The 15128-nt window shown below is 48.7% G+C and overlaps 1 protein-coding gene across 6 annotated transcripts in view; it reads left to right on the top strand.

The window, feature by feature from the left end:
- CRACDL (CRACD like) overlaps positions 1–15128 on the top strand; it is a 133606-nt gene that overhangs the window by 30176 nt on the left and 88302 nt on the right. The window contains exon 1 of one of the 6 annotated variants that reach the window (XM_045077797.1): positions 5175–5365. The exons of the other annotated variants lie outside the window; for them this stretch is intronic. The gene's annotated coding sequence lies outside the window, so the exon portion shown is untranslated. Of the gene's footprint in view, positions 1–5174; positions 5366–15128 lie in introns of those variants that run through there. 6 annotated transcript variants of the gene reach the window in all.

Here is a 15128-nt window from a genome sequence, read left to right as displayed (position 1 = left end):
GGGAAGTCTTTGGTCTGAAGGGAAATGCCACCAGATAAAATGGATCCATATGTAGGAATTAAAAGTGCCATAAAAAGGGAAATGTGTTGTAAATATAAAAGAATTAATTTTCTTATTTTTTTAAAGATTTTATTTGTTTATTTGACAGAGATCACAACTAGACAGAGAGGCAAGCAGAGAGAGAGGGAAGCAGGCTCCCCACTGAGCAGAGAGCCCGATGCAGGACTCGATCCCAGGACCCTGAGATCATAACCTGAGCTGAAGGCAGTGGCTTAACCCACTGAGCCACCCAGGCGCCCTAATTTTCTTATTTTTAAACTTCATTAAAAGACAATGGTTTAAAGCAAAATAGTAGCAATTTATTTAAGAGTTTATAATATATGTAACAGTAAGATATGACAAGGGATGAGAGGAGGGTAAATGAAAAAAAATAGACATGTGATAGGGAATAATCAATAAAAACAGAAGTTGGCTCTTAAAAAAATGAATAAAATTATAAACCCCTCAAGAAGACTAATGAAGGAAAAAGGAAAGGAAACTAAATTGCCAGTATGAACAAGGAAACATTTTCCAAATAATTAGAGAAAAACATTTCCCATATAATTTCATGAGGCCAGTATAATCATGTTAAAAAAAATGAAAAAGAAGTTACAACCAATATTTCTCCCAAAAATAACAAAACCCCTAGCATATTGCATACAGCAATCATGATACCTCATACCCCAGTGGGGTTCCCCAGGAATACAAGGTTGCTTTAACATGTGAAAATTCAGTGACTGTAATACACCACATTAATTGAATAAAAAAGGAAAATTATATGATCTGTGCAGTAAATGCAGGAAAAAAACATGTGACAAAACTCACAGCCTATGATAAGAAATTCTCAGCAAACTCAGAATAAAAGGGAAATTCCACCATGTGTTAGAGGACAGCTTTCAAAAATCCACAGCTGAAATCATTCTAAACTATGACACATAGAATTCTCTCCTCCTTGATCAGGAGCAAAGCAAGGAAGTCTGTGTGTGCAACTCTTTACAGCACAGGACTAGAAGTCCCAGTCCATGTAATCAGGCAACAGAAAGAAAAGCCATAAGGGTTGGAAAGGAAGAAGGAAAATTATCTGTGTTTGTGGAAGGCAGAATTCTAAATAATCTTAATTAGTAAGAGAATTTATTTCACCTAGCAAATACCCTCCAGTTCCAACCATGCTGGCTAATTGCACTTAATTAAAAAAAAAAATAAGTGAATTTAACAAAGTCATAGGATCGATGGGCAACATGCAAAAATTTATTGTGTTCCTGTACACTAGCAAGAGTAACTGGAAAATGCAATTGCACTGTGTCCCAATGGTGCCAGCATTCCACTTGGAACCTTCTGATGACATCTTAACTTCATTCAGAATGAAATTCAGAGTCCTGCCTGTGAGCTAAATGGCCTTCTTGCTGGGTAGGCTCCTCTCCCCGGGCACCCACCATGTCTCTGATCTGTCCCTATTGTCCCCTTGGCTCCCTCTGCTGTGTTCAGAGGGACTTGGCTCTTCCCTGTGCCTGCACACCCATTCCCCACAAACAGCCTTGGCTCACTACCTCATTCCAGTCAAGTCTGTGCTCAGCTGTCACCTTCTCAGAGATGGCCTTCCTGATCACCTTATTTAAAATAGCACCTCCATGGAACACTGAAAAAAATAAATAAGATGTGAAAAAAAAAGCACCCGCTGGGGCTCCTTGGGTGGCTCAGTGGGTTAAGCATCTGCCTTGGGCTCATGTCATGATCTTGGGGTCTGAGGATTGAGCCCTGTGTTGGGTTCCTTGCTCAGTGGGGAACCTGCTTCTCCCTCTCCCTCTGCACCTCCCTCTGCAGCTCTCTCTCTCTCTCTCCCTCTCTCTGAAATAAAATCTTAAAAGTAAAATATCACCTCCTAACCTTGCTTTGTTTTTTAAAACATTTAAAGGTAAGTCTTTCCCTCATCACCACCTGGCATACTGGACACATTTGTTCCTTGTCTCTTCCCCTTGGAACATTAAAACAAAGATTTTGTCTTTTGTGGTTGTTTGTTGCCCAATCTGTAGTATCCAGCATGGCCTGGACCTTAACAGCAGTCAATAAATATTTGTTTACAGGCGATTCAGAACAAAATGTTGTGCTAATAAGGATGGAGCTTGGGGGTAAACCCTAACGGGCAAGTCTGGTGTGGTAGGCCCTTGAATATGCCATTTTCCTTTTTGAAAAAAATCCATATTTTAGTGTGAAAGAAAATTTTCCGTTAAAAACAGTGATGTCTCGTCAAGTCCTGAGGTGGGACAGTGGGACAGGCGCTCTCTGTAGGGCATGTGTTATTTGCATGGCACACCATCATTTGCAAAGTGCTTTCCTGGGCATTGCCACACTGGATCCACACAGCACCCGGTGATGCAGCGGGTTGGATGGTGGGTCAGAGAGATTCTGTTACCCATTCAGGGCTGTACAGAGGTGCTAAAGCCAGGAGTCCAGCATTTCCATCCCATGTCCCTTTCCACTGTGTCCTGTGCTGGGAAACAGCTCCCAAGTTCTTGCATGGTCACTTGTGGGCAGGCAGCCCCCAGTTCTTATTTTCATGAGGTTAAACATTCTGGTATCGATGCTTTGTGCACCTGTGCTGAAGGTGAGGCAGCAGGTGGAGGAAGAGAATATTGCTGATTTTTGAGGTCTGCTTTGAAGACAGGCTCTATGGGAATGGAGGCTGGGGTCAGCCCAGCAGATGTTTTCATAGTGTGAAGAGGCACAGGAAGGGTCCTGCTGGCCCTGAGGTTGAATGAAGGCCCCCGAGGTCCAAGTCCTAAGGGTTCTAGAACAATGGCCTGGCTTCAGCTTCAGGTGGAGAACCCGGGGAGACTGTGGAGCGGTCCATGGGTGTGAGCAATTCCGCGAGGCCCTGGCTTTTGTAATATATGCTCCTTTGGGCCCTGGGAACCCAGGGGAAGAAATAAAGGTGACCTCTTTCTTCTCTCATTGAAATTCATGTCAATAAACACTCTGGGGACCTTTGCCAAATGAAAGGGGATTGGGCGTTTGTGTGCATGGTATCTCATTGGATCCTCGAAATAGACAAGAAAAATACCTTCTCAGTCTCAGATGAAGAAATAGGCAGGGAGCAATCATATGGATTTCCCAAGAGTATTTCCATATTAGGTAGCACATCTGGGACAAGGACCAAGTCTTGGAACTCCAAGTCAAGTGCTCCTTGAAGAGCTCCACCCGAGATGCCTCATGCATTGGGCAGATCACCAAGAGTGACGGAGACAAAGGTATCATATCATGACTAAAACCATGATAACCACAGTGGGGAGGCTTCCCAAATATTGTTCTGTAGGAAAGGTTGAGGGTAGGCACCCAAAGTAAGGAAAGGGATTAAAATGAACTCTCATGAGGCATGTGTAAGGAGTGGGTACTTTGATGCCTACCTGTATATTCGGTGTCGACTTTTCTCAGTGATCTCTCATACTTTTTTTGATTGTATATATTATTTTTTTTAGTTTAATTTTATTTTTTTGGTATCCCAAGATACTCCTGGTGCATTGTTTATGCACCACACCCAGTGCTCCATGCAATACTTGCCTTTTGAATCCCCACCACCAAACTCACCCAACCCCTCACCCTCCTCCCCTCCAAAGCCCTCGGTTTGTTTCTCAGTGTTCACAGTCTCTCGTGGTTCATCTCTCCCTCTGATTTCCCCCAACTCACTTCTCCTCTCCTTCTTCCAGTGTTCTCCGTGTTATTCCTTGTGCTCCACAAGTAAGTGAAACCATATGATAACTGACTCTCTGTTGACTTATTTCACTAGCATAATCTCCTCCAGTCCCGTCCATGTTGATAGAAAAGTTGGATATTCATTCTTTCTGATGGAGGCATAATACTCCATTACGTACATGGGCCATATCTTCTCACTTTTTAAAAGTCTGTTGGGGGACGCCTGGGTGGCTCAGTTGGTTAAGCAGCTGCCTTCGGCTCAGGTCATGATCCCAGCGTCTTGGGATCGAGTCCCACATCGGGCTCCTTGCTCCGCAGGGAGCCTGCTTCTCCCTCTGACTCTGCCTTCCACTCTGTCTGCCTGTGCTTGCTCTCACTCGCTCTGACAAATAAATAAAATCTTTAAAAAAAAAAAAAAAAGTCTGTTGGGATCACTTTACCTTGTCCTCACCAATCTGTGGCTCTGGTCTGCGTGGAGCTAATGGGAGCTTGGAGTATTGCCCACAGCCCTGATGAGCCTGGCTGGGGCTCTCTTAGATGAGTCTGTGGGCCGTGCTTTGCAGATGTCACTCTGGGTGTGAGGCCAGACCGCAGACTGCCACCCCGACTGAGGGCCACAAAAACAACACTTCTGACTGCAGCAACATTTCTTTCCTTTCCTTTCCTTTTTTTTTTTTTTTTAAGATTTTATTTATTTGACAGAGGCAGTGTGCACACAAGCATGAGGAGTGGCAGAGAAGCAGGCTCCCTGCTGAACAAGGAGTCCAATGCAGAGCTCAATCCTAGGACCCTGGGATTATGACTGAGCCAAAGGAAGATGCTTAACCAGTTAAGCCACCGAGGCACCCCAGCAGTACCACTTCTGAGTGCAAGACCACATACCTGTGTGTGTGTTTGTGTGTGTATGTGTATAATGCTGAAAAGAATGGTTTTGCACTCATTCTTTTGTAGTAATACGTCAAAAAAAAATTACTACTAGGATAAACTTGCAGAGCAGTTGTCAGATGAGGCATGTTAAGAAGGCTTAGCTCACTCTCAGAGTTTGGATATAATCAAAGCCCAAATGTGTTTTTGTCATTGCTATATTGTTGCTTTAGGGAGAAAAAAAAAATCTATTCCTTGATTTAAGTGTCTGTAGTAGTTTAAATCTCCTCCTGGGTCCCGGTGCCCACTGACATATGGCTTCTTCCCACAGGCAGAATCATATGACACAGTGAAGCATGACGTCCTCTCTTATAGTTCACTGAGAAATCGTAAGAAGACTCCATTATTTTTTTCCTGGGCGAGATTTTTGGTCAGGAGGGGGAAAATACAGTGCGTTTTCAAATCATGGAATTCTGGAAGGTCATGTGTCCCAGAGGCGGGCGCGTGGGGCTTTAAGGAAAGCCAGTCCCTCTGCCTAGTTGTTGCCAGGTGCTCACTGGCAGGCCTGTCCTTGTGTTAATGTGCACAGTTCAGGGAAATGGGTGGGAGTGAGCTGCTTCTGCTTCAGGCTGTTTGGATTCAGGGTGCTGGCTCTGCTGGTTTGCAGGAAGCCTCAGGGAGCTCTTGCCTGCCTCTGTGCTGTCCTGGAGATTAGGTTTCCAAAGGGAGGGAGGCTGAGCCCACCACGTAGCAGATGGGAGCGAGCGCCTGGTCTGTGAGTATGGCCCCCCTCCCCTGTGTACCTGAGGCAGGTAAGGGTGCCAGCATGGGCCCCCACAGAGGTGCCCCCCAGCAGGAAGGGTTTTGTCATTTTAGGTCACTGAGCTCCCCAGAAGAGACACTGGTAAAGCTGGCTGTGGGTACTGGGACAGTTAGTAAATTTTCCTTAATAGGTCTGATAAACTTGGGGCTTCTTGGCTTGTCTTAGAGAGATGACATGTAGATCAGCATGTGTCCTCTGAATGAAGAGGTGACAGTTGCCCAGAAATACTGAACCCATAGGTCAACAGATAATACAGGGTTGCAGAGTTTATGGAGGCAGGCCATGGCAAGTCCCTAGAGTTGGCCTTCTCAGGGTGTTTCCGCCCAGTGGGGAGACCCCTATCTAGAGCAGGACCCTAGGTCCTACTGAACTTTCCCTCCAACTTGAGGAGTGATCGGGCCGTGGCTGTGACCAGGGATCTGCCCCTCACCAAGCTCAGTCAGAACTGCTCTGAAAGCTGACAGCCTGGTTGGCAAATTTAGGAGAGAACCTGTGTCTGTGCTGAAGAGCAGTGCCCCTGTGCCTGCCACTCTGAGGACACATTCCTGGGACCCGCACGCTCGGTGAGCACACTCAATACACCGGAGGTATGCTGTGCACAGAGTCTCCGGTGAGAGCTGTTCATAGTCTTAGGCAAAGAGAGGGGCTTTTTTCTGGCTGTGGGAGAGGGGGCCTCACTGGGGCCTTGCAGGCCAGAGCATGGCTGAAGGCTTCCAGGGACCCCCTCACCATACCTCTGATGACACTCAGAGAGGCAAGCCTGCTCCCATGTCTGTGACTACATCTTTCTGGACCCCTTTCAGTGATTCCATGGGGGCTGACATCTAAATCTCCTTTGCCTGTGTTTCCAAGTCACGTTTTAGGGTTGGTGAGCCTCCAAATGGCTCCTTCTGTTTGCAGACGCCCATAACGTTCTGTCTTGCTGTCCAGTCATGAAACGTTCTGCTGGGATCTGTTCCTGGGCTTCTCTGCTGTTCGTGTCTTACTACTTCAGCTCGTTCTTGGGCTCCTTGTGAGGAAAGGCTGTATTTGATTCTGCCTGGGGCTGCTGGGCACAACATGTTCTCAGCCAACTGTCATTCACACTTGCTGGCGCTGGACTCCACTTGCCAGTGACACATGCCCAGACGAGGCGCACGAGTTTTGCCCATCCTGGACTCTAGTAGAGATCTCTCCCCTGAGTCTAGAATCTCCGTAGACTGTGTCATTTTTGTGATTCAGGACTTTAAGGAAAGATGGAAGGTTTCCTTGTGCAGCGTGGGCCCTGTGCTCTGGTGTGTGGTGTGTCACACACGGGGAAGCACAGTGGCCTGGGTGCTCAGTGGATATGACATCAGCCTGCAGCCCCCTGGCTGAGGTGCCGGTGCTGTTCTGTGTCAGGACCCCCAGGGCACGTGGGATGTCCACTCCATCCCCCTGAACTCTCTGGAGAAAGGGAGCCCTGGAATGATGCTTTTGTAGATGCCCTGTGTACCAGGGATGGGCAGACCCTTTCTGGGGAGACTGCTGTCTCTGCCACGTGGGAACCAGAGCCAGAAAACTGTTTGTGCAATGCTGGCAACTTTCCCGCTGCTGCAGGGGCTCCAAGGCTTCCTGATGGTTGAAAGGGTTCCTTTTTATTGAGCCTATCCTAAGACCAGGCCCTAAGCCAACACATCTTCACTGAATTCTCAGCAACCCTGCCAGGAGGCATGGTCCCATTTCACAGATGAGAAAGCAAGGAGAGGCCACCTTTCTCTAAGTGGCAGAGCCAAGATCGAAACCCAGAGCCTGTAAAACCCTGTGTTTTTAAAGCTCTAAGCCCTGGGCCCACTGCCCACCCATCCCCTTTCCTTGTTGAACCACTTCCTTTCCTAAGCAAGGAGAGGGCCCGGATCTTCTTCCTGTGGTTCTTCTTCCTTCCCCTAGCCGTTGCTCCGGTCACAGAACGTGGAGCTGGATGCCAGGCTCCTTCTGAGACAGGGCTCTGTCTTGGCAGCCACCACCAGAGGGGAACTGAAACCATCCCTGATTGTTTCCTGTGGCTGATGAGCTCTGCCCAGCGAGGCTTTGGGAGGAGGCGCGGATCCCTCCTTGCTTGGGTTGGGGCCCTTGAGTCATTTTCGGGGCGCCAGTCAGGATGGGACGAGTGCGCGTGGTTGCCCTCCTCTGTGGTTTATAAAACAGCCCACCATCCCATGGCTCTCCATGGGCACGGTTGACAGCCAGGCCCGAGTCCCACCTCTGCTCTTTTTGGGCCCTGGCTCCCTGTGACACCTGGAAGAGTTGTTGCCTCGTGGGTTTTGTGGCCTGGCTGGGGCCACAGGGGAGACCAGGACATGCCACACACTGAGCCACCTGTCCAGCCCTCGCTTTCCTGTTGGGCCAGGATTTCCCAAACACAGAGCGGGGGACCCAGTCTCCAGAGCTCTGTCATTGGGCCGCATCCGCTTTCCAGCCTTTATTCTTTCACGTCCTCCTGAGCCATTTTTTCTCCTGTCTGATGGGGCCCGTCTATCTGCCAACCACATCTTGCCCTTTGCTCTCGGGCGCTCCCCTGGGGCTACCTGCAACCCTCACCCCTGCTTCTTCACCTGGACATGGCCTTACGTGTTCTTTGGAGTGTGGCTGCTGTCCGTGTCAGAGGCCCTCCCTGCGGCTCCATGCTCGCCCATCCACCTAGCACCTGCTCCCAGACTGCCTTCAGGACATTTTTCCTTTATCCTGGGGCCTCGTTGCACTTTTTATATCTGTCCTCCCCACAAAATCTACAAGGTTGTATTGGACTCACGTTTGGTAATTGTTGTCATCCTGGGGCGCGTACGAAACAGTTTTCACTTTGAGAGAAAGGATCAACACCTTGAGGTTAAGAGACCTCGTCTTACCTCTTCACGTTACCAAGTGGCCAGTGCCGGGCCCAAGGGCCATCTCTGGTCAGTGGACAGACGGGCCGCATGGAGTCTTGCTGGAAATGGAGCCTGGGCTGGAGGACCTGGCTCGCAGGGCAGCAGGCGCATTCCACGTCCTCTGCCACCGGCCTGCCTGCAGCGCAGGTCACTCCTTCTGTCCTCACGGTCCCTCTTAGGTTCCATGAGGCAGAGGGTATGTTTGGGGTGTGCAGGCCTGGATTGTGACTCCTCTGTCTTCCTTCTGTTGGAAAGAATACCCTTTCTGGGAGAAATTAGTGCATTCTCCTATTTAAGAAAAAGAAGGGGGAAAAAAAAAAGGTGTGTGACCTAGACTTTTGCTATCCTGTGAAGGAAAAGAGTCTGCCCTCGTGCCGTCTGAGCACAGCGACATTTCTGTAGCCTTTGGCCATCACGGGTTATGGTTCTCAGTGATGGGATACAGGGCCTCCCTTCCGCACATCCATGTGGGTTCCCTGCTGTGCTACTGGGGTGGCAGAGGCAGCAAGAAAGTGTCTGGAGGGTCCTGCTGAGCTCTGGACAGCACGGGAGCCACAGGCAGGTGCTGTGTCTGGCCCCAGGAGGTCAGACTCTCGGTGGCAACAAGCCCCTTTGAGCCAGGGGCATGTGCCCTGGACCCAGAGAATGCTCATAGTGGCTGGGGACGAGGACTCCAGCTGTGCCCGGCCTGGTAGAGATCCTGGAGGAGCTGACTGGCCATTCTTGTAAGCTTCATGGTGTTGCGTTGGTGCTCAGCACGTGATGCCAGGCTTTGGTGTTTTTCTTGTAGGCCCATCTTCTTTCCCCCATAATCTTAGGGGAGTAAGGACTCAATTCTCCAATCTCTTCAAGACCCCCATATTGCCTACCAAGTTGACTTGCACATGGCCCTTTTCATGAGGATTAATTACTGACTTTTTTCTTTTTTGTGTGAAAAAAACACAGTAAAACTCCCCAAGAGAGCCAGCAGTAACACTCCACTTTCCAGGCAAGTGACCCGTAGAGGATTTCCCTTCAGCCTATCCCACAATCTTTGTAGCTTGCTCTTTAGAGTACTTAAGCCCTAATGCAGTCAACTCTTCACTGTTAGGTGTGAGGTCGCTATGTGGGGATTATATATGACAAACTGTAAATCCCATATTAGCTTCCCCCATTGTTCAGCAAGCTTTGGGGCCCTGTGACCCACCTTATTGATAGTGTGAGGAGCACTGTGATCTATTTATTTATTTTAAAAGCTTTTATGTATTTGTCAGAGAGAAAGCACACGCACACAAGCAGGGGGAGGGGCAGACAGGCAGAGGGAGAAGCAGGCTCCCTGCTGTGCAAGGAGCACGATGGGGGACTTGAACCCAGCACCCTGGGATCATGACCTGAGCCGAAGGCAGAAGCTTAACCAACTGAGTCACCCTGGCACCCCAGCACCATGATTTAAATTGGACCTAAGCAAGTTGCAGTGAGGGAAGTCCACTGGCTGCAGGAAACCTCACAGTGGGCTCAGGGTTTGGGGACCATCGGGAGCCCTGTCTCTTGAGGGCAGAGGGATGCACCACCTCTCTGTTCCCAGCACTGTGCTGTGCATATGCAGGCACTCAGTAACATCTGCGGAGGAAATGGCCTGATGAGCATGCCCTCCAGAGTTGCCTTGTAGCTTAGACTGCTGTCAGTTGCTGAATACATGAGTGCCCTGTGCTCCTTCTCCTCTCTGATATTGTAAGAATGGGTAGGAAAACCTGTAACTAAGACTTAACTGTGTCTCCCAAGTTAGGTTTGTAAAGAATTAAAATAAAGGCTAATTTTTCTTTTAATTGGGTTACATGGAGCATCCTTAAGTTTAGGAGTTAAAAATGATCAAAAAAGTCATACCTAATAGAACCCGCAGGGCGTTTGTGTTTTACTAATTTAACAGAAGTCACTGATTTTCTGTGTACTCGTTACTAGGGATCTGGTTTGCTTCTCTCGGGGCACCTGTGGCAGAGAGACAATTTCTCTGGCATCCATGAAGGAGACAATGTAGGTGATAAAAGGAGCAAAGCAAATACAGATTTGCAATGCTGTTGGTTCTTTTGCATTTAATTCCAGAAGGGTGAAAGGAACAGCTCTTGATTTCTGCATTGGCTTGGACAGATCTCGAAAGCATCATGCCTAGTGAAAGGAGCCAGTCTCAAAACGTTACACACTGTACGATTCCATTTTTGTGACATTCTCGAAAAGGCAGGACTGCAGTGGTAGAGAACAGATCGGTGTTGCCAGGGAGCGGGGGAGGGAGAGCGTGTGAGTGCAAAGGAGCAGGCTGGGGGAGTTTGGGGGGTGGTGGTGATGGAACTGTTTTGTGTCCCAGCTTTGTGAATCTATACATGCATTGGGATTCCTAGAACTGTGTGCCATGGATAAGTCAGATGGCCTGTATGATCACTGACAAATAAAATAGTGCCAGAAGGGCGATCAGTGCCTGAATTGTATGGTCACGAACAGCAGGTTCGAGCCCCCATGCCTCTCCCAGAAGTAACCACCTCTGTACCGAGAACTTTAGAAAGGCATCCAAACCCCTGGCTCAGGTCAAGGTTGCCAGTGCCATTCGGCAGACCATTGTTGGGATGTATCCAGGGTTGTGATCTGGGTTTCTCTGTTGTGTAAAAGATTGTGGCATTCACCCCTCTGCTCCAGACTTGCCCCTCCAGATGGACGTGGGGTGCACGTTTAAGGGAACTTCTTGGCCACTCCCAGGATGTCCTTTTGTAAGTGTTCCTATGAATGTTTACAGGAATGTGCTCCTATGAAATTGATAGATTTAGAACATTTACTCCGTCGGTTATTAATTTCTTTCTTCTCTGAAAACATGCATCTTCGTTTATCTCTGTCCAGCACTGTTGAAGCCCCTGTCTGAGCGAGGGATCCGCCACCCACCCACATGTCTGATTTTGAAACCCAGAGTTGTTCCCTGTTATTCTTGACTAGCCCTATTTTACACTCCATGTCTTATATATTCTGTTTCCCAAACAGCCCTCAGATCGACCCACTCCTCTCCATCCTGTGCTGCCTCCCTCATCCCCTCATGCCCCTGACTCAACCCTTCAGCCAAGAGGATTTTTCTGACACTCAGATATCATTCTCCTGCTGAAAATCTTGTCAATATAGAGCCCAAACACCTTACATTGCTTAATATTCTAGAATCATCTAGCTTTCTCCTGCTTATTTCTCTAGCTCAATGTCTTTACCCTCCCATAGTCCAGAAGTCCTCACACTTCTTAGAGTGGCTTGAACAGGTTTTGTTCACTTAGTATTTGTCTGACAGATTTTCTATTCTTTTCCCCATCCTCAGGCTAGGTCCCTCTTTCTTGTGCTGAGCAGCCCTCCTTCCTGGCATCCGAGTTGCCTGTTTCTCTATCCTAGCATCTGCCATGCTGTATCATAATTGTTCCTGAATCTTTGGGTCCTCCCTGTGTGGTCACTCTTGTGTCCCAGGTGCCTGGCCTTGTGCTTAGAGCTAGAAGGTGCTGAGGAAAAATTCTACAGTGATGGACAGTCATCTGCAAAACCCCAGAATCAGCAGGCCAGCAGGAATCTAATGACTTTAAGGAGCCAGTGCCTGCTTTCGGAATTATTTATGGTCTAGTGGGAGAGAGAGTAACTCTTAATCCATGTGACACGGACTCCAGGGTCTAACGTGGCATCTGGGGTTGAGGCTGCTAAGGAAGCTTCCCAGAACTGCTTTCCCTAACTCTCTGCCTGTTGTGTCTGCCTCTCACTGTGGACTAACACTCCCCCCCCACACACACACACAAACACTCACCTGCAATGAACCACGAGGGCCAGCCCCTCACCCTCTGTGGGTAGCCTCAGGGGTTTTCTTGTCACATCACAGGGGGAATTTGTTATGTGGCCCCTGGACCCTGCACCCCTCTCTCCTTCGCACTGTGTTTACATGGCATGTTTGTGCTGTTGCTTCTCTGCCCTCATCAACCTGGAAACACTTCCCAAATCAGCCTCTGGTGAGCTATCTCCCTCCTGCAGAGTGGTCCTCAGCCAAATGTCCATAGAGATGTGGTAGGACAAGGGCTTCCTCTCCCTTCTTCCCTCTTCCTGCTCCTGTGTACTTCTCCTACACCTTAAAAGATGGCTTTCTGCTTGGGAAACACAGTGTCTTCAATCAAAGTTTGAGCACATGTACTTCTGATTAGAACCCAGGATGGGTTCCGAAAGCAGTCTCTATCTTGTGGTCTGCCCGGGAGCTGTTGTCAGAAGTGCCTGTGTCCAGCTCTGTTTGTAGGGGATTTCTAGAAGCTCTGAGGTTGAGTCTCTGGCTCCCGTGCTCCAGCCCATGACCCAGGTGATTGTAGGGTGCTAGGTGGGGTGAGCTGCTGCTCAGACCATCCGAACTGCTAGACTCCAGGGCAGGGAAGGGAGTGTGCTTTGTGCCTAGACCTGGATCAGCCATCCCTGAAGTTGGGTCCAGTACTAGGCTGAACCTGCCTGCCTTCTTGGTCTTAGCATTCCTTTCGGAAAGTTTTGCTTTGCTCCACAGCCATCAAGATTGTCACAGAGAGCTGAGAAGTTCTGCTGGCTTCAGTGTTCTGCCAGGGCTGGGGGCATATATGTGTCCTTGTTTAAAGCCTTGTTTGACTTCTTGATTACAAACAGACCTCCAGAAACTGGGAGGTCCCTTGGTCTTGGCTTACGAGCATTGCCTGTATTGCAGGACCCTTAATTTGTCCTGGCTTCCCAATGACCAGCTGATGGGACACATCTCTGGGTCTCTGTTTCCTCACCTGTCCAATGAGCAGTTCAGATGAGGTGTGGTCACTGTGATTCTCTTCAGAAGTTTGATTTAAGGGGCGCCTGGGTGGCTCAGTGGGTTAAGCCTCTGCCTTCAGCTCAGGTCATGATCCCAGGGTCCTGGGGTCGAGCCCCGCATCGGGCTCTCTGCTCAGCAGGGAGCCGCTTCCTCCTCTCTCTCTCTGCCTGCCTCTCTGCCTACTTGTGATCTCTCTCTGTCAAATAAATAAAAAAAAAATCTTTTAAAAAGTTTGATTTAATAAACTTACTGTTCCTGGGAGTTACAGGTTTGGGATGGTAGACTAGGCACATCCACTTTCTTCCCTCCCTGGTCCCAGTGAAAGGATAAACAGTGTGAGGCCAAAAGAAGTGATGTCCTAATAGCCTCAGCAAACTGGGAATGCAGAGGAATCTCTAGAAGGTAAAAACAGATTGGAATGACAAGGAAACCAGAGCAGAAGACACTACAGCCCAACACCCTAGACATGAGTCTTTCATGGGAGCCCTAGAGATGCCCCAAGCACCAGTCAGTTAAACAGAATTAGAAGAGTCCTCTACTGGGGCACATGGGTGGCTCAGTCAATTAAGCATCTCCCTTCAGCTAAGGTCATGGATCAAACCGCACAGCAGGCTCCCTGTTCAGTGGGGAGCCTGTTTTTCCCTCTTCTTCGCCCTCCCCCCAACTTATGCTTGCTCTCTCTCTCTAGTGCTGTCTCTTCTTAAAAAAAAAAAAAAAAAAAAAAAAAAAAAAAAAAGAGCCCTCCACCAAGAGGACTGCTGAGTAGCCCAGGGCAGAGTTTGCCCCCAAGACAGAACCCTGAGAGCTTTCTCTTCAGATTGCCAAAGAGACTAGGCATGTCCTGGTGGTGGTGTTAGGGTCTGAGAAAGAATTACTGCACACCCTGAGGTGACCTCAGACCTTGAGGAGAATAAAAAAGGGAAAGATGGTGCTGTCCAGAAGTAAAAGACATCATACCCTTTCCACTGAGAACTGAAGCTGTTTTCTTTGTGGCAGTTGTGAGAGAGTCCCACTGACCCAGCCAGAGCCACAACTTGCCTCCCATTCAAAGGAGAGGCCCGAGGGAAATACATTCCAGAAAAACTTCAAGATTGTAAGGGTGAAGAAATAGTGTTAAAAGTTCTGGAGAGAACAAGTGGGTTGCCAACAAGAGTAGACTTAGACTGGCCACAGACTTCTGGTCAGCACCACTGGGAGCCACAGTGGCATGACATCTGCCAAAGTCTAGGGGAGATGGTGTCCAGCCTAACACACTAAACTGTCTCTGCTAAACTGTTAATCAGGTGAAGGACCAGTAAAGACATTTTTGTGTCTGCAGAAGCTCAAAAATTCACCTTTACATGCCAATTCACCTTTACATGCCATTTGGGGGGCGGGAGCGGGGAAGGGTAATCAAAGAGACCTTTCAGACACAGAAAAAAGCAAAACAAAACAAAAACACCAAAAAACCCATACAAGGATTACATGATGTACATGAAACAGTGGCAGCTGATGATCCAGAATAAGTGAAGAAAGCTGAAGAAAAATGGGAATGCTTTAACAGATCCTGACTCTTGAAGGCTCTGAGGTCCCACCAAAAGGGTCTCCTTTCCAGTGGACTGGCCATAGCATTCGGTGGAAAGTGAGTGACACTGGGGCTTAATATCAACCCTCCCATGCCTGGCTGTGGGCTCCCATAGACTCATCTCACCAAATGCTATTTCTCCCTCTGCATTGTCTCTCTAGCTCCCCTGGGTGAGGAAGAGGTGGTACTGACCCAGGCAGGGGAGCATGAGGTGAGTACAGGGATGGCTAGGAGCGTTGGGCCCTGCTGAAAGGAGCAGGCCTGTTACTTCTTAACCCTGGCTGCACATGAGAATCCCCTGGGGAGCTCCTAATCCATCCTCATGCCCAAACCTCTTCCTCACCAATGACATTGAAATCTCTGGGGATGGTGCCCCAGTGACTCTCTCAGAGCTCAGGGGGATTCAGATGGACATGAGGATTCAGACCCTCGGCCAGGCTCCTGCTGATGGCCTGGGTGTTGTCAGCAAAAGAC

Source organism: Mustela putorius, unplaced genomic scaffold (genome assembly GCF_011764305.1).
Source record: "Mustela putorius furo isolate JIRA1106 unplaced genomic scaffold, ASM1176430v1.1 tig00000224_pilon_pilon_pilon, whole genome shotgun sequence".
NCBI lineage: Eukaryota > Metazoa > Chordata > Mammalia > Carnivora > Mustelidae > Mustela > Mustela putorius.
This window is presented reverse-complemented; position numbering and strand designations above follow the sequence as displayed.